The following is a 22076-nucleotide window of genomic DNA, read 5'->3' as shown; positions in this document are numbered from 1 at the left end:
ATGGATCAGGTGATTGCGGTTCCAATAGTTTTACATTTCGTTTGTTGGTCTACTGGGTTCCCTTTTGCTTCCCAGAAACAAATCCCAGATGGTGTCACTTGTCGTCGTTTCCGCCTGTATATTGCGGACCTCCCAGAACCAGTAGTCGCAGATTGCAGCCTGAATGAGTAGAGCTACACTCTAAGCTAGCTCCTGTACATCAATTTTGAAAATCAGGTGATTGCGATTCCAATATCCCCATATTTTGTTTGTTGGGCTACTGGGTTCCTTCTTGTTCCGCAGAAATCAACGCTCCGAGTGAGGTCGCACTTTATCGTTTCCGGCTCCATGTGGTGGACATCCTTTCCCATCGGTTTCCTAGCAATGGCTGATTGAAGGCAGTAGTCGGTGGTCGCAGCTTCAATGAGTAGAGCTACACTCTAAGTTAGCTCCTGTATGACAACCTTAAGCACCAGGTGATTGCGGTTCCAATCCTTCTATTGTATGTTTGTTGGTCTACTGGGTTCCTCTTTGTTCCAGAAAGCAAAGCTCCAGATGGTGTCCGTACCGCCCAGTACCAATCACTCCTCCTGCTCACCTGGTTCCGTGCTGCGTCCTGTTGGTCCACGTATTTAGTCGAAGATGAAGGCAACCGATGAAGGCTCCCCAATGATACCGAAGCGAGTGTTGAAATGTCCGTGCCATTTCAAGGTGGCCGGAATGTTTGTAACCAAACCTAGAATTCAATTATTTGTTAAATGTTAAATTTCTTTAAATTATTTGTATTAATGTTAAAACTTAAAATATTGAACCAGTCTAGTATAAGAAACAACATACCAGTGAGTTACCGAATGAACTGTTTGGAAACGGTAACTCACCAACCAGCTGACCAAAGCAACAAAAAAGTCAGCATAAGTTAGTCTGAATAAAGTCTCGTAGCGGCAACATCAGCTCCGTACTTTGATTGTTTGTTTGTCGGTCGAGTAAAATTAAGTCCAATAAAGTGGTGTTTTATTTGTTGTAAATCGGTCGTCTTTTGTGTTTTAAAGCACATCCGAAACCCAGAACAGAAGGATTTGTGCTGTGTGTTGTGTGCGGACTTGAATTAGGTGCAACAAAAACCTTCCTCCTGACCCGTCGGCAGTGGAGAAGCAGCGAACCACAAAACCAATAGCGCTAAGGAATCGACCGCCCCTGGGTGTACCCGCTGCTGGTGTTTATTGCTGTACCAACAAACAGCAATTGGTAAACCCTCCGATCATTTTGAACCCGGTAAGCTACCCCCTGAATCCTCAACAATATGCTTATATCTAGCGTGAGCTTTTATTATGTCTTATGAAACAAAATGTAAATAAAAAGTTTTTGTAGGAAAAAATACAAAAACTGACATGAACTAGTTGCAACTTCTTTCCATTTAGAATATGTTTAGCCTGGACATCATATTCTATATGTGAAATACAAATTTTAAAGTTGTTTTCATAACTTTTGCAGCAGTTTTTGGGAATTCTTAAGATGTTTCATACGACGTAATCAAAGATCACGCGAGATATTGGGGAGAAATGGGTACAAAATGCGCAGAGCGGACAAGATGCGCCACCATCAGTATTTCACTAATCCAACATTATTCAACATTTCTGAAAATGCCAGTTTATTCTGTTTACACTTTTAAGAGTTCATTAGAATTTGTGAACCTTCAAGTTTTTTATATCACGTAAATTTGACTTCATAACGTGGGCGTCTTACCCCAAGAGTCCCTACATAACGAAACTTCTTTTTTTTTCGCTATTTGAAGTGGTTTTCGAAACAATCGACTAATTGATAATTCCATTTGATATAGACACAGATGAACAGATGTACAAGCTAAGCCTTGGAAAGTGTGTAAAGTCCCAACGACCGTTTTAAATCAATTTTATGTTTTTTGCTGAACCACCAGATGTCTCCAATTACTCTGGAGAGATCTGTCAAAATGTGAACAAAACAAAATAACAAAAATCCTTTCGGTTATAAAAGGGTCGTAACATATTATTGTTATTTGTACCTAGAAACAAATAGGAGATGTCACTGTTTCGGTCAATTTTTACGGCTTTCGGAAGTTTTGCACAGGTTTTCAGATTTTTTTTTACTCTTCTTTACAGGTTTTCTGTTAAAAAAAACTGATGATGCTAATAATCACGTTGTAGCGCATGTATCGATTGGCTTTTGAGATCAAAAAACTACTTATTAAGGTCTAATTTGTAAGCAAACCTCGTTTCCTCAAAAGTATTTTTGCATAATTTTTAAGTTGATTGGCATTCCAAGTTACTGAAAGGTTATTTAACGTTATGGCGTCTTCATTTTCCCCAGGAGTTCATCTAGTGTACTTCAAACAAAAATCTAAATTTAACACATTAAATAACTTTGACTATTGAGTCACCCATGTTTGGCATTTCGTTTGTTTTACAATGACGATTTTTGTTTAACTTAAATATATTGTAGGCCATCAATCCCATCATATGATGCAAAAATTCTCACGAGACTTCTCCATCCCGAACGGTTTTATTTTATTATTCTTCCCATCCCATACTGGCTCATATACGTACTTTTTATCCGGAGTCATCAGATCTTGACGATCGTGTCCATTATTGCGGTTTGGGCAGCACATGTGTGTGTCAAATTAAACGAGCCGCTCCTCTACATGCCCACACTTACGGTCAGTTCAAAGCTCGTTCTATTCATTCATTGACCATTACGATGCCGATGGAAAAAAGTGAAACTAATTTTATGAATGAAACCCCGCTTGCCTCCTTGCTTCAGATATTTAAGAAAGGAAAAAAAAGCAACTGAAGCCCTCTAAACTGTTTCCATTGGTTTTCTTTCTCACCAGTAAGTCAGTGGAAGTTGGTTCAATGGACAAAGTTTGTTTATAGCTGGTCAGACTTTTTATCAGATCGGAATCGACGGTTCATCGTAAACAAAATCTACTGATCGTTTATGTTGATCGATGGAGGAAGTCAATCGACATTTCCTGTTTATTTGTTTGGGCAAAACATCAATCGATTGACTTTTTAAGACAAACAAACAAACAAATCGTGAAAGATTTTTTTTTTCTGCTCACAGAAAAAGAAGTAATTGAATAACATTTTCAAAAACGGAAATTTAACAACTACAAAATTATCTACACTTTCCCAGGAATCATCGTAAAGATAAAGAAGTAGGTAGGACTACAGAAATCTTTATCAGTAGCAGTATCCAAAAATAGCTGCAGATGTTTGTGGTTTCATAAAAGTAATGACGCTGGCAATGAAGAGAATTGCACACGGAGATAATTCATTACTTGACCGTTCGTATCTCGGAAGATTGCAAAAGTTTTATGACATTGTGGCTTAAAAATAGCCAGTAACAATTAGTCTCGAACGCAGAAATGATCTCAATGGAAATTTGCTTAAGCTTATTGGACTAGGGGTAGGTTTATTTAAAGTGACGTTAGATTTGGTGAATATTTTCAACAGTTTTTCTTATCTTATCCACTTCTGCAGATCAGAGGCAAGAATATAAAAATACCATATTAAAAACTTATTTCAAGCATAGCTATTAATGCATTAACATTAACTTGAAACTTGGATTTTGATACACCTACGAAACAGACTCTACTTCAATCATGAACTTCCTTGCAGGTGGAATTATCGATATAAGATTTCATGCCGGACCGGCATATTAACAGGCTTTCTTATAACTGGCATTGTTCTCCCAACGCAACCGCATTACATACATATGTCTGAAAGAACCTAAAAAAACTTATTCCATATCTTATCACAAGCAGTGTGGCGAATTTTCTGAAAGCACGAACGATATTGACTGTGATTTTCTATCAGTGTAAAAGCTTAAACTGAAATAAATCGATTAGTAAAGTCAACAAATATAAAAGCTTCTGATCGACTCGGTCATCCACATGCTTACGGCAAGCTTTGTGAATATATCTATCAGTCAGTAGAAAGCTCACTCTTAAACACAAACAAACTTGTTTCACTCGACTGCTACGAAAGAGCCTTTTACTTAGGCATTTCTTCGCTCACTGCATTCTATCAGTGAATGCAGCTTTAGCATTCAATCAGTGTCAACGAAAGACTCTGATAACATCAGTAGGCATTTGTTTTTGCCATTTTTTGCGAATTGTGGATTGGGATTCGAAATGAAATCACGACATGAAAACCGCATAGCCCAGGGGTGAGCAATCTTTTGAACTAACAAGCCATTTAGAATTTATAATATTCCCGGCGGGCGCACTCAAAATATCAAATTTAAAAATATTCATGGGTAGTATTCGAAAAATATTCATATCAAACGCTATCTATATACACTGGATTCTTTTTTTAAACGATTGTTGTGTTCGTGCAAAAAAAGAAATCATTTAAAAAAAGTTCAAAACAAACGGGCAAAATTCATCGCTTATTTCGAGTAAAGTGACCAACTTGGACCGTAAATCGATCATTTCCAACCAGGTAGACCACTCTGAGGAAATTTGAGTGAATTCGGGAAGCTCAAAGATTTATTTTGGATTGATCTGTTTTAAGCCACGGTTGTTCCGGAACTTCCGCAGAGTATCTAAGTGGTCATTCCGGCCCATGTTTCTGTCGGGAAGCAACGTCCGAATCAATTTACCACCCAATAGTGGTTTAGCAAAAAGCAGGAATGTTTAGGACCTGTTTTTGACATGTTCGAAAATCGTCTTATTTCGAGCAAATCGTTTAAAAAAAGTTTAAAATAAAACCGTGTAAAATAAGATCGTTTAAAAAAAGAATCCAGTGTATATAAAACAGGGAGAGAGACAGACCATACAGAAATGTGCGAACACGCAAAACTCTTCACTGGATCATCCGATTTGCATGCGATTTTTTTTGTTGTGTTCGTCTTCACGCGAAGAATAACAAAACGGAGAGATTATTTCGAAAATGTTTTTGTGGAATTTGAAAATTAATTTTTAGTTTTTATTCGTTTCAAATAAAAGTCATGGCACCCAATTTCCATTTTTTTTCATTCGAATCACCCAGAGTAGTAAGGCGCCAAAAGCAATCAAGGCTTACTGATGTTCATCCATCTCTCTATAGGATGTTTTGGCGCCCATTTTCGTTGCAAGTGTACTTTCCACGTGGCTCCAGTAAAATGGATACTTGGATGTATGGGGTGAAAAAAAAAGAACGCAATAATCCGGCATGAAGTATACCTATTTTCGAAAATTGTCATTTTTGCTTCAGCATCAAGGCAACTTTAACATTTTTTAAGCTAATTTACCCTAAACTACCCGGTTGTCCCGGTTTTACCCGGATTTGACCGGGTTATTGATAAAACAAAATTTAAAGGGCCCGGTCAAGTCGTCCAGCCCGGTTGTCCGGATTTTGATGAAAAAAAAACCCGAATTTTCCAGATTTAGTCATTTCATTTGCCAAATAAAAAAAAATCGCTTATTAAGTTAATTTTTTCTAATTTTGCGTACTAAAACGAAATTTTTTGAGCAACTTTTAACAGATTAATCATGCACGGTTTCTGGTTGCTTAACACGTTCGTCGCCACGCTTATTTTGGTAGTTTTGCTAGCCGGGCCAAAAGAAATTTTCAGAGAGAGAAAGCAAAGAGGGAGAACTCCCATATTTGAAACGTGTGGCGAAGCTGAGCGGTAAACTCAAGTAAGAGAGCGTCACCTGCTTTTTGATGTGACGGGGCCCCCCAGGAAATACACCCGTCTGCCGAATATGGGTGACGTGGCGACGAACGTGTTAAAATACAATTCAAAATTACTGATGTGTTTCGAAGAAAAAAAAAATTTCAAGTGCTTTTCGTTTGAATATTTTTTAGTTGTTTCTGAATTTAGCCCTAATTTGCTTGGTATTGCCCGGATTTTGGATTGACTATTTTGAAATCAAATGCCCGGATATTGTTAGGTTTTAAGATAGAATAAATTTGCCTGACCAGGATACGCGCGGGAAAAATTCTGATCTCTTTTATTTACTCCGTTATTATGTTTTGTTTATTTTCCGGTTAACTGGAAGACTTTCATATTATTCAAGAAAAATAATATTTTACGTATGACTGTGGAAGTTTTGACATATCCAAAACAACTGAACAGATAACAATGAAATATTCCATTACAGAATCTTCTGTTCATATTTATGGTATAACACCAAGAGAACGTTTAATTTTTAAATAATAGAATAAGACGACCATAAATTGATTTACTTGTTTTTTGTAAACGTCAAGAATGTAATGAGTTAGTTCGAGTATAGAATGATATTAACTTTGTAATTATATGTGAATTTCATCAGAAAACCAAGGAAATGTTAGATACTATCCACTTCTTCCTTTCATACTAAGGTGCTTAAAAACTAAACAAAATTGAGGATATAAAAAGGGTTGACTTTGTAAAAATAAAATTCATAATTTGATCCAACACTCAGTATTAGAAATCAAGAACAGATAACTGGTTCAATAACATCTTAAAATACAAGAAGCTTGGAAAATAAAAATTTTAGTCTCAACGAAAATATGATTCAAGATCCAAAACAGAGATAATGAAAACTGAATTACATTTGCAGAGACTTTTTTTAATTTCATTTCTGATTTTGAATTCAAGATCTCAAAGTAAAAAAAGATTTCATAACCGTTTGATTTGAAATTGTTGTGAATAAAAATTCCATGTACATACACATATATTGAATGTTCTTATTTTCTTTGTTCAGTGCTTAAGCATCCATTTTTCGATAAATATGATAAAGTTAAAGTCGATATAAAAAAGATGATTTTAAAAATTAAGAGGATATTATCTAATACAGAGAACATATCAAATGCATTATAGATAACGAAAAACAGAATGGTATATGAAATTTTTTTGATATTGATATATTTGCAGCATAAAAAAAATCGCGAAATTTCATACCATGAAAAGTGTTGTGCCATTTCTACAAATTTGGTACCTATACGATAAAGAAAATTTCAAACATGGTTTTGGCGAAAAATGAAAGACAGTTGATCAAAACTGCTTAAAATGACGACACATTTCAACAAAACACTTTTTGGCACTTATCTTGGGGTTAATAGAAATTGAACATATCGGTGTCAAGGATCCTCTGTAAATGTAAAAAAAAATGTAAAACGGAAGAAAACAGATTTTTAACTTTATCCCAGAAGATATTCGCTTTCCAGTTTTGTTGGAAGTCAATCTTCTTCGAAAATTTTTGCCCCTGGAGGTAGGCACTACCAAAATATAACAAAAGTATTACGAAAATAGTCAAAAACTGTGTCGATTCACTCCGTTTGAAGGTAACAATCCAGTTTCATGAGCGCAAATAATTATTTACCTATTTTCTGCTTATTCACATGTTCATTATTTTTGCGAAATTCAAAGGCTTAACGAAGTTTGCCGGGTCAGCTAGTTTTTTTTATAATTACAAATTATTGACAAATAAATACTGAAAAGGAGGAAAGAGAGCAGACACTCAAACATTGTTTATCCGAAAAATTTGTAGGGAAATTCAACACAATTTTTTAAGCACAAAATGGATAATAGCAGCCGATATTGATCAAGTACAAGTCTTTTTTGAATAATTTAATTTTTAGATTATATTTATCTATTTCGAAAAAAATTGTTCTATCAAAAAACACATTTTTTTAAATCACCCTTTAGATTTAAAATCTTAATTCAAATTTATTTACTAAAATTCCTTTTTTTGAACTTTTTTCAGTTTTTCCGTAATTTGAATCTTTCTCAAAGACCTAACATTGTTTCGCTACATTCTAAGGAAACCCTTTTTTGAACATAACTCTGATTGAGTTTCAGTTTTCAATCGTGATTTCATAAATCAAAGGTAAACATTCTCGCTATTTTCTCTTAGAAGAACCACCATCAATAACCTGCACGTGTGAATAAATAAATAACGATAAGTTACTGATCGATCTCGTTCATATTGATCACCCTGATTTCAAATATCAAGTGATCTTTACAGAACCACTTGTAACGTTTGCTATAAATTCAAATGTTAAATGTTGCCAGTTTGTTTGAGTGTTCTGAAATAGTTTAAATAATTTAGGCGCCAAAAACTGTAATGATGAACGGAAATAAAATGAATTGTCTCTTTAGTTTTATTCGTCGACAAGATAACATCTATCTGTAACTGTAACTCATCCGAATTGGTCTACCCAAACAGTTACTTTATTGCCTTTGGGAGGTTTTTACAAGATATCGAAAGCTTATCCATATGTTTCCCTTTCTTGATAGCCACCATTTACTTCCGTTTTCTTTGAATAAAAAGTAATTTCTTTTCCAACAAACGGTGAATATATTTGAGTTTTCGTTTTCCCTTCCCAGTTTCATTTACTGTGAATTTTAAAGTCCTAGGCAAATTATAGGGAAAAAAACTAGATGTTAATAAAGGAAATCAATAATATTTTTTGCTAATTATTTATATTACACTTTTGCTTTAAAAAGAACACAATGAATGCTCGAAACGCTTGAAAAAAGTTAATTTGAATAATTGTGAGTCAAATGCATATATGATCAAATTACTGACACATATTTTTTTCAGGTTTAATTTTTTAAATATAATTTACAATCTATCGAGGAAAAAAGTTGAAAAAGAAATGAAATTTAAAAAAAAAAGTAGGCCTCACAAAAACTTTCCGAGGGCATGCGGCCCGCGGGCTGCTCGTTGCTCATCCTTGGCTTGGACCAAACGATTGTCAGAGGGTAGGGGGCGGCGGTAAGAGAGATCAAATTTCTTGAGGATTGGATTTACACGGAGAAAAAAGTATGGTGTTTCCATCAATAACCCACTTAATTTCAATCCTATATCTGATTGCTTCTGACCAACTGAAATAATCAAAATTTTAACAATACATAATCGACAATCTGAATGGTTTCGTACATCAAACAATATATATAATAAATTCAACTACAGTTGTATGATTGATTTTGTGCATTCAACCATGAATATCGTAGATTCAATTATAAAGTACGATTGATGTCATACTTTCAACAATAATTATAGTAGATTCAACTATAATAATATGATTGATTTAGTCAAATAAACCAAGATAGATTCAATTATAAATATGATAGTTTCATGATTGATTGATTCAATGAGGTCAACTATAAATATTGTGAATTTAAATTTTGTTTGTATTGGAAGTTATCATACTTTAGATTTTTTTTCGAAATAATTTTATTTCTACGTTTTATTTTCTTTTAATTTATTATTTTAGCATTTTGCATATTTTTTCGTTTTAGCCGCCACGATGCTGGAAAATTGACCGGAGATCTCTATATCCACGTACTGGTTCTTCCGCTGTTGTCCTTTTTGCTTCCTGATGCATGGTTGCCCAGCAAATTGTTCGTCTTAACTAATAAGTTCGCAAGGATCACGTGAAGGAACGTCAAGACCTACGTCAATTTCGCGGGCAGCCTGAGAAGGTGTACCTTTCCCGATTTCAGAAAATGTAAGCCTACTACACGACCGCTACCAGGAACTGGTAAAGGAAAATGTTTCCTCATCGCCGGAAAGCGCTTGTGCTTTGCCACCGACGTCAGGAAACGCCAGCTGAGCCATAAAACAGCACAACGATCGTTGCAGGGAGCACGCTGGTCTCTCACTTACGATTTTTTTTTTGCTGTTGAACACTGATGAATACAATAGTATTCAAGTAGCACAAAATCAATAATAAAACATAGTTTAATTTACTATATTTATAGTTCAACACCTAGAATCAATCATACATTTGTCTATCAAATTTAAGATTGAATCAATTATACCACTATAGTTGAATCTATCATATTTAAATATAGTTAAATGCTAGAGGAAAACCAGAAATGTATAGTTGAATTTATTATATTTATTGTTGAATAACTAAACCAATTAATGCCTTACTATTTATTTGCTGATTCCCAAATTACGATATCAATGCATAATTATAACAAGTTTCGTCAATGTTCGAGTTAAAAAGATGCACCAACATTCGACTCGAAAAAATTATCTGCCACCATTTTTGCCGCGATAACAGTCAGGAAATTGATTTTCATTGAAGGCGTTTTACCTATAAGGCTGTAAAAAAGTGTATTTTGAAAAGCAAAACTTTCAATAAGTTTAGCATTAGTAAATGATTTTTTGCCATTTGTATGGTTAGTTTACAAAAATACGATGAACTTGTTATTAAACATTTTATATTTCATTCATTACGCTCTTTGTAATCATTGTTTCATTTCTTATCACCTTTTCAGTATGGTGCGTTCTGTTCACTAGTTTTGCGTTCTACCCCGCGGTTTCTTTTTTGACTGTTTAAGTTTTCAAAATATAATAAAAATCGTGTTTTCATCATATATTTTCATTTTGATAATACGTAAATCTGATCCCTGAATAGTCGTTAACTTTCAATTTGGTTCTTAGATGATTGGTATCGCTGTAAAGAGCGATTATGCTTAACTGGTGCGTCTTGTACAGTTTTCCCCTAACAGTCTTTAGTTTCACATTCCCCTTCCATTCATACCCTATTCCCATCAAAGATAGAGAATTTTTTTAAAGAATGGTGAATCAGCCAAATAGCAGACTGCCAATGCAGTGCGTTTTTTTGTAATCGGCAGTGGCAGAAAGACTACGATAATAAACCTACGTTTGCTAATCGACTCAGATGGTGCACTAGGTAAGATATAGGATTGGCAAGCCGAGATGAGAATGTGGCAGTGAGTTCGATTCTCACTATACATATATGTATATATATTTTTTTGGATGAATTATCCCATAGGATGAAAGTACCATAAAAAGTTTTTGTTTCGCTTGGTCATGCATTATTTTGCTTGCGAATTCAAGTTTTTATGCCAGTAGTGCGTTTCCAATTGTATCATCTTTGGTACAGTACACTTTTCAGCGCATTTTGGGCACAGAGATTCATTATATAGGCATTGGATTTCTGCTACCACTATTATGGATGCACCAGAGATGAGAGATTTGTTTGAGACCTACGACATGAGAAATGAGGTTTAAGATCAAAGAATTGACGTGAGTCATGAGAATTGTGGCATGAGATGTGGGAAATGAGACGTGAGGACTAAGGTATAAGAAATGATTCCTTAGAAATGAAAAGTGAAAAGTAAAAATGTGGTACGTGAGACGTTAAACGCCAAGAACGAGACGTAAATAATAAAAAAACTAAGAAATAAGACGTGAGAACCCAGAAAACAACGCATTAAAAATGATAGCTTGAGTCGTTGACAATCTAATCACAAACAAGCAAATTGATCATATAAATGATTACTGCAAGTCGGTATACATCGGATATTATGAAAAGACCGCTATTTTATTCAATTTGTTTTCCCACGCGGGCTTCAAGTGAGGGATGAGCTTTGTTGTTTCCTCTGCGACTAGCAGTGTACTCAGATTGCTAAAAACCAGATGATTTTCTGAATTAATTGTCCAATGAGAGAAGCAGCAACTATTCGCCGGCAACGGTTAGCATGCGCTGAGAGCAAAAACTAACGCTCTTTTGCATGCTTTTAGGATGTACGGATAAGGTGTATGTATAATGCAGCCTTTTATGTAAGTAAATGCTGTTTTTGTGAATTCTATACAATTATTCTATAAAACATATGGGAAATATTACAAAGTTATTGATAAATATATTTACATAAATGTTTGCTGGGAGGAGTGGGACATGAGACGTGAGACGTTAGAAATAGAGCTGAGAAGTAAAACGAGATAAACTACATAGATGTAAAACGGGAAAAGTGATAAATGAGACGCAAGAGTAGAAAAGTGGAAAGTGAGAAGACGTGGGACTTGGGAGATGAGATAAATTGTGAGCAATGAGACGTAAGACCTTATGCCTAGTTTCATGTCTAATATCTCGTGTATCAGGTTTCATATCCCATGTCCCAGAATTCAGATCTCGTAAAATATTTGCTCTCAGGTATCGTGTTTATTTTGAAAACTGTGTTAAAAAAACTGTGATAATTAGTGTATCCATACAAAAAACGAAAACCGTCGAATATTCGCATAGCATAACTTTAAAAGAAATTATTTCCAATTTTTTTAAGGGGAGCAAATTTTTCAAAAACTTAAAATGTAAATGTGCGATCGTTTTGACATGTTTTGAGATATGTTAAACATTTCGATTGAATTGATAAACAAACTGTCATTTCAATTTTGAATTATTCCAGAATATTCCCTTATGATTTTTTCATGGAACCGGTTGATTAAAAAACACTGAAAAACAGTTCTTCGTTCTGGATTCGAAAGAGCAGCACTCAGGATCCACTTCCCATAAGTTTTTAATGGGATCAAACCCCAAGGGCGTAAGTCACGAACATTCGACGCATTAATGCGATCACAATCTGACGCCCGGCGGCCAAATGGCGTTCGCTGCTCCTAAATGTAGGGCTATTTATAATATCGGAGGTGTGTGATTTCCAGGACATGCCGACCATTCCCAGAGCCGGTGCATAATTCAAAGGATCAGCCATGGTTCAGCCAGAATCCGGCAGCAGCCGGTGTGAAAGTCTGGATTGAGTCTAACAACCCGGCGGCTATCAAGAGAGCTATCCCATTGAGTCCCATTTGCGCACACCGATCTCCTCCCGGAATCAACCGAAGGCCGGCCCGGGATTGGTGCTCAATGATTATTCGCTGAATCGGCGCGCTGCCATTAAGCCCAATCCAGCCCAAGTCCGACTCTTCACGAAAGGGGTTCTCGAAAATGCGGGTGATGATCTGTTGGGCCGCTTCTGAAGAAGGCAACAAAATCCATGTTTCTTACCGGTTTATTTTTCCTCTTCTCGTTTGGGTTTCGTTTTAAGCTTTTCAACTTTACACAGGAAACCGAGTTGAGTAATCTTCCCATCGCACGAAAACCGAGAGGATTAATATTTTAACACCGTAGCTGCGAAATCAAAATTTCCTCCTTGGATCTTCGTTCGATTTCCTAAACGGAGGGACCAAGCTTGGGTGCTTTAGGGTCTTGTTTTTTTTCGGTTTTCTCTCGTAGGTTGCAATTAGGATCCCTCACGGCGGATTTGTTCCTAATAGTTCCCAGGCTTGAATAGAACGCGAAAATTAGTACAGACGTTTTCACGAAGATTGCTTATTCGACTAAATGAGCGGATTTGAAGAAGAGTATGATCAAATTTTATTCAATTGATTTATTTTCAATCCAGGATTTGGATTCCGTTGAAATTAGTAGATTCAAATTATTCTTATGCATGCGTTCATCTGTTTTTTTTAATCAGCAATTAAACCTAGAAAACATTGAGTTAGTAAATGAAAGAAAAAAATAGATATTTTGAAGCACATATAGGAGATAAATTTATCGGATGAAACTTACCTAAGTAGCTTATTGATACAAAAGTGAACGTGATATATACCTATATGACTGCAAAATGCATTCCAAATATGGTTTGAAGATGCTATTTACACTCCCACAAGTGAAGCATGAGATTATGAATAATTTTATTTTATTTTTGTGAGGGAGAGCCCACTGCGATCAGTAGTTGATCTATTGTGCTATGTAAATTTGTATGATTGAATGTAAATTTAAATAGTCAAACACTGTTTCTCAAGTTTCAAGTCATAGATGGCAGCACTGTCTTGCAATTAAACTGAATTGAACCCCATTTTCGAATATATGTGATTAATTAAGGTGTGCTGGATGATTTTGGTCAAGAAATAAGTACTTGGTACCTTGTGAAAGCCTAGATCACCAAATCAAAAAATTAAAATTGCATCAAGGTCACTAAAACGTGAATTTCTTGGACCAACAATCAGAATAATGTTGTACTTTTCGATGGAGCTTGATGGACCAGATCAGTATCAGTATCATTGGTATGATTTGCAATTGAATCGGAAGTTGAGATGAGCTAGAATTTTAGCGGTTGTATATTTTTGTGCTGGTGTTTTTTTGAAATTCCGAAAAATGGTTTCTGCAGCGTGAACTCCATCAGAACTGTGTTAGAAAACTACCTCAATATGATGAATATGGGTCTGAATAAACCTGGAAAATCAATATTAAGACATTATTTGGTTTAAAGTGCAAGATAGTGCTGCCATTTATAACTTTAAACTGGAAAAAGTGTGATTTACTGGAAACAAAAAAATCTAAGTTTCTTAATTCCAACCTTTTTGTTCTGATCCAAAATAAACTCAGAATTTTTTTTTGTCATTACACGTCATTCAGTCACGTCAAGTAAGCAGTTTGGTAGTATTAAAGTATTACAGCTAAAATATCAAATTTCTTAACGCTAGAGGAGCATCTCTTAAAACCTCATTTTAATACTTTTTTAGCAGCACGTTCTATAAACAAATGGGAAAATAGCCTCTTTTAGCAGTTTTCATCATTTACCTGAGAAACCTTAAAATCCATAAAAAGGATAAGAAAATAAATTCAATAGTATTAAACGTGGCATGAGGCCTATCCACATGGGGATTCTTAACAAAATATGGCATAAAGCCTACCACATAGCAATTTTAAATATTATAGTTCATTGAGGGTAAAGAATGACAAGATGTTATTTGAGTTTAAATTGTTAGAATTCGATTAGTAACATGATGCAGAGTACAGAAACATGTCAGGCAAACGAAAGACAGTTACTGAAAATTGGAAAGAATCTTTCATAAAGGGTGATACGGTCAAAATTTGGTCAATATCAACTTGACGTATTTCTTTCAATTTTGCATTAAAAAAAACCTAAACACCCCTCATTTTGAAGGTGTGTGTGTGTAGAATGTTGCTCCTATTTTGATTGTGGAATTCACTCTTCAGTTGTCAAAATGCCGTCCAAGGAAAAAGATCAGCGTATCAAAATTTTGCTCGCGCATCGTGAAAATCCGAGCTACTCGCACGCAAAGCTGGCAAAATCACTAAAAGTTGCCAAATCAACCGTTACAAATGTAATTAAAGTGTTTGGGGAACGTATGTCGACAGCCAGGAAGTCTGGATCGGGGAGAAATCGAAAACTGGAAGCCGCTGAGACGACAAAGAGAGTTGCCAGTAGGTTGCGAAACCCTAACCTCTCTCTCCGAGATGCCGCAAATAAGCTGGGTGTATTGTCTACAACCGTGCATCGGGTAAAAAAACGAGCCGGACTATCGACTTACAAGAAGGTAGTGACTCCAAATCGCGATGATAAACAAAATACGACTGCCAAAGCGCGATCCCGGAGGCTGTACACGACGATGCTGACGAAGTTTGACTGCGTGGTAATGGACGACGAAACCTACGTCAAAGCCGACTACCAGCAGCTTCCGGAACCGGAGTTTTATACGAAAAAAGGAAGGGGAAAGGTAACAGATATTTTCAAGCACATGAAACTGTCAAAGTTCGCGAAAAAATATCTGGTTTGGCAAGCCATCTGTACCTGTGGCTTGAAAAGCAGCATTTTCATAGCTTTCGGGACTGTCAACCAAGAAATTTACCTGAAAAAGTGTTTGAATAAACGTCTGCTGTCTTTCCTGAAGAAACACGGTCGTTCCGTACTGTTTCGGCCGGATTTGGCATCTTGCCATTACGATAAAAAGGCCATGGAGTGGTACGCCGTCAACAACGTGCAGGTGGTTCCCAAGGACAAGAACCCTCCCAACACGCCAGAGCTCCGCCCAATTGAGAAATACTGGGCTATTACCAAGCGTAACCTAAAGAAGACCAAAAAAAAAACTGCTAAGGACGAGCAGCAGTTCAAGGCAAACTGGCTTTCTGCGGCGAGGAAAGTGGACAAGGTGGCTGTACAAAATCTGATGGCAGGGGTTAAGCGTAAGGCCCGGCAATTCGGATTTGGAAAAGCGGATGCCTAACTGAATATTTTTCCTGAATTTTATACTAATTAAACTTGAAAAAGAAATTTAATTTGATTTTTTAAATAATCGATTTCACCGATTTACACGCGTTTCCCTTGACTAAATTTTGACCGTATCACCCTTTACACATAACTAGCTTGTTCACATAACAACATCATAGAAACCATTCAAGGACCCTCACATTGATTGCAGTCCAGCGCACTCCTCACGGTAGAACAACGCATCATGCAGCTGCTACAATTTCCCACGAATCCCAAATTTCCATGGAGCAGCACATTCGAAAACCAGCTAGCGTATCCCAAAGCATTGAGAAAACAAAACAAGAAAAAAAAATGAAAGCCCCATTCGTGAATACACCAATTCATGAATGGGTCTTGCCCATAAAGTGACGCCGATTGTCCAAAGTCATGCACCGTTTCAAGTACAGGGTACCAAAGGTCTCAATTAACTTACAAGCTGTACGTCAAGCTGACCGAGCTACATCTGGGAAACTGAGGATTCTATGGATGTGATGTAAGTCTTAATTAATCTGTTTAAAGTTAAATTTATTTTTCAAATTTATTTTCAAATTGATGAAAGTTTTAAAATTTTAAAACATCGAAATAAGAGAAAAAAAATCCTACAACGGAAAAGCACATTATAATTTAATTCTCTTAATTAGTTCAAGCTAAACAAGGTTGACGATGGGCAATCTATTTAAAAAATTTAATTTTCTGTAATAAATTATCACATCATCTACTAGGATTAGCTCGGAATCACTACTGACTACACCGTCAGAAGCAGGAAAAATCCCGGCAAACAAAATAATAACCGTGATTTAGCAAGCTCTAAGCACCTATAAGCAGCCCCCAGTGAGATGGATCCACTCTCTATTAGTCATCTGGCGAGTGGTGTGTTTTCTAAATATGCGAAATTATAAAAGAAAAATATGCTCCAATTTCGCGGGCCAGAAATTATGACACGGTGGAAGATAGCCAGTGCGTTATTTCGTTTGGTAGATGAACAAATGGTGGACGAAAATAGCTCCCTCCCAGTATCTCGTCGTGTCATAAAGTCTGCTCGAGCATGCGGATGGCTCAAGCCAAATATGAGCTATTAGATTTGGTTTGGCGCACGCGAAAAATCACCTTCCTCTGCGATCGCGTCAAACCGCGACCACTAAATGGATACCCTAAAAATGTTGTACGTAAGGGTGGGTTGAGTTGGGAAAAATTTCCTTAACAGTTAGGAAAATACCGAAATTTTTATATTTAGTACCCAGTTGAACTAAATGTCTCAGTGAGAGTGAAAAGTGCTAACAAATTGTGGTCTTTCATTGCATTCAAAGCAATTTACTTTCGTAAATTTTACAGGTTTCTCGGAGTAATATTTTAAATGCGTTGTTTCTATGATTTTGTTTTTAGTTTCTACAAAAAACTTCCCCACATTTTTTTATTATTTCAAATGATTAATAATAACAAGTAGCAACTAAAATTTTTGATTTTTTGTATGCGGAAGTATGTATGTGTGAGCTTTTTTTGTTTTGTTTAGGTTTACCCAGTATGGCTTAAAATGCCTTCGAAAAAAGAAGCGTTTCACGAGCGCGTTGTACAGTTTTACGATCTACACAAAAATCTCGATAAAAATGTATACAGTATAACATGATAAAAGTGAAATGTGGCGGCTTCCACTGTTTACCATATCCTCGAATCTCCAACAACTATTCGCAAGCAAGGTAGTGGAAGACCAGCAAAAATAATGGATGCAAAAGGACTTCATTCTCTTTCTCGTGCCTTCCACAATACACTGAGGATCAGATTTCGACTCTTGAATCCCAATAGCGCTGGATGATAAAAGTTTTACCGGAAAATGTTTCGTTTTGGACGGCGAATGTTGCTTTCCTCATTCGAAGACGTAGATCCTCGGAAACGATCGATACTATTCCAAGGATGAAACGGTCAAAATTTGGTCAAGGGAAAACGCGTGTAAATCGGTGAAATCGTTTATTTAAAAAATCAAATTAAATTTCTCTTTTAAGTTTAATTAGTATAAAATTCAGGAAAAATATTCAGCTAGGCTTCCGCTTTTCTAAATCCGAATTGCCGGGCCTTATGCTTAACCCCTGCCATCAGATTTTGTACAGCCACCTTGTTCACCTTCTTCGAAGCAAGTTTGCCTTGAACTGCTGCTCGTCCTTAGCAGTTTTTTTGGTCTTCTTTAGGTTCCGCTTGACAATAGCTCAGTATTTCACAATTGGGCAGAGCTCTGGCGTGTTGGGAGGGTTCTTGTCCTTGGGAACCACCTGCACGTTGTTGGCGGCGTACCACTCCATGGCCTTTTTACCGTAATGGCAAGATGCCAAATCCGGCCAAAACAGTACGGAACAACCGTGTTTCTTCAGGAAAGGCAGCAAACGTTTATTCAAACACTCTTTCACGTAAATTTCTTGGTTGACAGTCCCGGAAGCTATGAAAATGCACAGATGGTACAGATGGCTTGCCAAACCAGATATTTCTTCGCGAACTTTGACTGTTTCATGTGTTTGAAAATACCTGCTACCTTTCCCCTTCCTTTTGCCGTAAAAAACTTCTATCCCGGAAGCTTTGACGTATGTTTCGTCGTCCATTACCACGCAGTCAAACTTCATCAGCATCGTCGTGTACAGCCTCCGATCCAGATTTCCCCCCGATCCAGGTTTCATGGATGTCAACAAACGTCCCCCAAACACTTTAATAACATCTGTAACGGTTGATTTGGTAACTATTAGCGATTCTGCCGTTTTAGTCATCAACACACACACACACACACACACACACACACACACACACACACACACACACACACACACACACACACACACACACACACACACACACACACACACACACACACACACACACACACACACACACACACACACACACACACACACACACACACACACACACACACACACACACACACACACACACACACACACACACACACACACACACACACACACACACACACACACACACACACACACACACACACACACACACACACACACACACACACACACACACACACACACACACACACACACACACACACACACACACACACACACACACACACACACACACACACACACACACACACACACACACACACACACACACACACACACACACACACACACACACACACACACACACACACACACACACACACACACACACACACACACACACACACACACACACACACACACACACACACACACACACACACACACACACACACACACACACACACACACACACACACACACACACACACACACACACACACACACACACACACACACACACACACACACACACACACACACACACACACACACACACACACACACACACACACACACACACACACACACACACACACACACACACACACACACACACACACACACACACACACACACACACACACACACACACACACACACACACACACACACACACACACACACACCTTCAAAATGAGGAGTGTTCAGGTTTTTTAAATGCAAAATTGAAAGAAATACGTCAAGTTGATATAGACCAAATTTTGACCGTATCACCCTTTATACTACTTTTCCGAACATTAAAAAAAGTTCAAACATAAGTTTGAACAGAAAATGATGCTGTACATCGCCATTTCTGAGAGAGATATTTTTTGGCCTGTGATATAGCTTAGTTGGCAAGTCAGCTGCAACCTGAGCCGATGTCCGTGAGTTTGAGCCCAAGAGTAAACCTTGATCACAGTTGTACCGGATAAGGTTTTCAATGACTGTCCGCCAACTGCTTCGTCGATATAAGTAGCGAATGACATAAAGATGTAAAAACGACTATAAACGAATTAAAAAAAAGAGAGAAGTATTTTTAAGCCATGATTCAAGCCGTCTGGTTTGGATATGTATGGAGAAAATTTTAATGCCGTTTTTTCACTAACAACGTGCAAATAGACAATACGCGTTTTGGCCCATTACCGAAAACCATTTGATCCCATTTGAACATAAGAACCACAACCTGATTTCAAAGATTTTGCTAGTTCAATCCACGCCATGCCAAATCCACGTTGGGCGCCAATATGTAGTCGGTGCTGCTCTGACTTTAATACCTACTATGCGGCTTAAAAAAGCGCCACACCGGAAGGGAGACCGCACAGCTAGGTTTTGCCAGAATGAAATTCTTTTGAACGAGTCGTATGCATTGCTCCCCAAATCGAGGAGGGGCAGGACAGCTAGACTACGGAAATCTCCGAAACGACCAAACTCAAACTTCCGCCCAACAGTAGCGAACGTTTGCCAACTAGAAGCGTGGATGATTTGACGTTGGCGGGGTTGTAAATACACCGGATATGCTTCCAGTGTGACCAGAAGTTCCCAGCCTTTTTCCAGCCGATGTGGTGACAGATTGAGCTTCTCGGTGAAGTTTAGCCCAACGGGCTGGTGTCTCGGGGTGGAGTGTGTAGCAGGGGCTTGCCGATTATTAGAGTGCGATCTCTAGTTACAATTAGGGTTATTGTTATACAAGAGCACAAACGTTTTAGGGCACTTTTTACCTTGCTTTTTATCAGGCACAAATAAATAACTGCTTGGCTCACTACACACGGCTTATCTCTAGACCAGCGGTCGGGGAACCGGGATAAATTACCCCAAATGAGGTAAAATTGAAATTCTTGGGGGTAGCAGTGAATATTTTGTGAGTGAAAAGTGTATATTTTCATTTTGCAATTTTATGACTTTGTTGGTTTTATTTCGAAAGTAAAGAATTTAGCGACATATGCAGAAGTGAATATTTCCCCCTGAGACATTTAAATAACATGCTTTGAAAGCTCGCTCAGTATTTACGGATACAATACATATACATTTATTTATTCAAACCACCCTCTTTCATACGTTTTTGCAGAACACTCAACTTATGGTGTATTTATGGTTGCCACATGAACAGATTATGTCTTAAAAGTACAGATTCTGTCTTTTTTTCGGTACAGATTCTGTTCATAAAACAGATTTTCAAATTTTATACAGATTGGTACAGATTTTCATCATTCTTCATAAAATGGTGAACATTGAATTTGAAGGATGGTCAAACCGATAATATTTTATTACAATAAGACAGAATGAATAAACGGTGTGAACAAATATAGAATTTTTCATTCATAGTTTTAAATTTCCTAATACAAAATGTTGAAAAAACAAACTTTGCGTATGCAGGGCACTCCTCCACCACTAAAGCGTTTTCGAGTGATTATACTTTGCGCAGTAAAGGACAGAAATATCTAAAATATCTGTGAAAAGGCAAATATTGACCAGCTATTTATTTGGTACATTCAGCTTTCAGTTTCGAGGGCTAGCTTTAAAGTGGCCTGGTTGATTGCTCGAAATAAGAAATCATACACTATTTGTGTAGATTTGATTAAACCAGCTGCTGTTAAAATGGCAGAGATTATGTGTGGCGAAACAGAAGCGAAGAAACTGGATTCAGTGCCCTTGTCTGCTAGAATAGTTAAAGAACGAATTTCTACATTAGCCGAAATAGTGAGGGAACAAGTTATTTTTGCTTTAAAACAGGCAAAATGCTTTGCTATTCAGCTTGATGAGACAACCGATTTCGGTAGCAATTCACAGCTTATGGTATATGTTCGCTACAAAGAGTTTTAAAGAAGAATTGCTGTTTTGTTCTCCGTTCGAGTTGAGATCTTGTGGAATTGATGTCAATAATAAAGTGAATAAATATCTCAATGTACAGAATTTAAATTGGGAAAACTGTATTTCTGTATATTTGGATGGAGCTCCAGCTATGCTAAGCCATAGTAATGGTTTTTCGGCTTTCGTAAATAAAAGTAATCGGAATATTCAAGTAACTCACTGTGTGATCCAATGCCAGGCTCTTATGGTCAAATATTTAGAACCTACTCTGGAAGCTGTCATGAATTATGTCATCAAAATTGTAAATTTTATCAAGGGACTCAACACGCGGCTATTTCGTGAACTATGTCAGGATGGAGAAGCTGAATATACGGACCTACTTTATTATACAGAAGTAAGGTGGCGGAAATGTACTAAATCAAATATGGACTCTTAAAAATGACGTCGAAATTTTTATGACTGGTCAAAAAATATATTCTTGCAGATAAGTCCAAAAACTCTTTCTTTGTTGCATATCTCGCTTATTTAACGGACATTTTTGAAATATAAATATATTGAATTTGATGGTATAAATGAATTGAATATTAAATATATTGAAAAAATTGCAAGGAAAAAAACTTGATATCATTTCAGCGGCAG

This window comes from Uranotaenia lowii, chromosome 3 (genome assembly GCF_029784155.1).
Source record: "Uranotaenia lowii strain MFRU-FL chromosome 3, ASM2978415v1, whole genome shotgun sequence".
NCBI classification, from domain to species: domain Eukaryota; kingdom Metazoa; phylum Arthropoda; class Insecta; order Diptera; family Culicidae; genus Uranotaenia; species Uranotaenia lowii.
Note: the sequence above shows the minus strand (reverse complement) of the source record.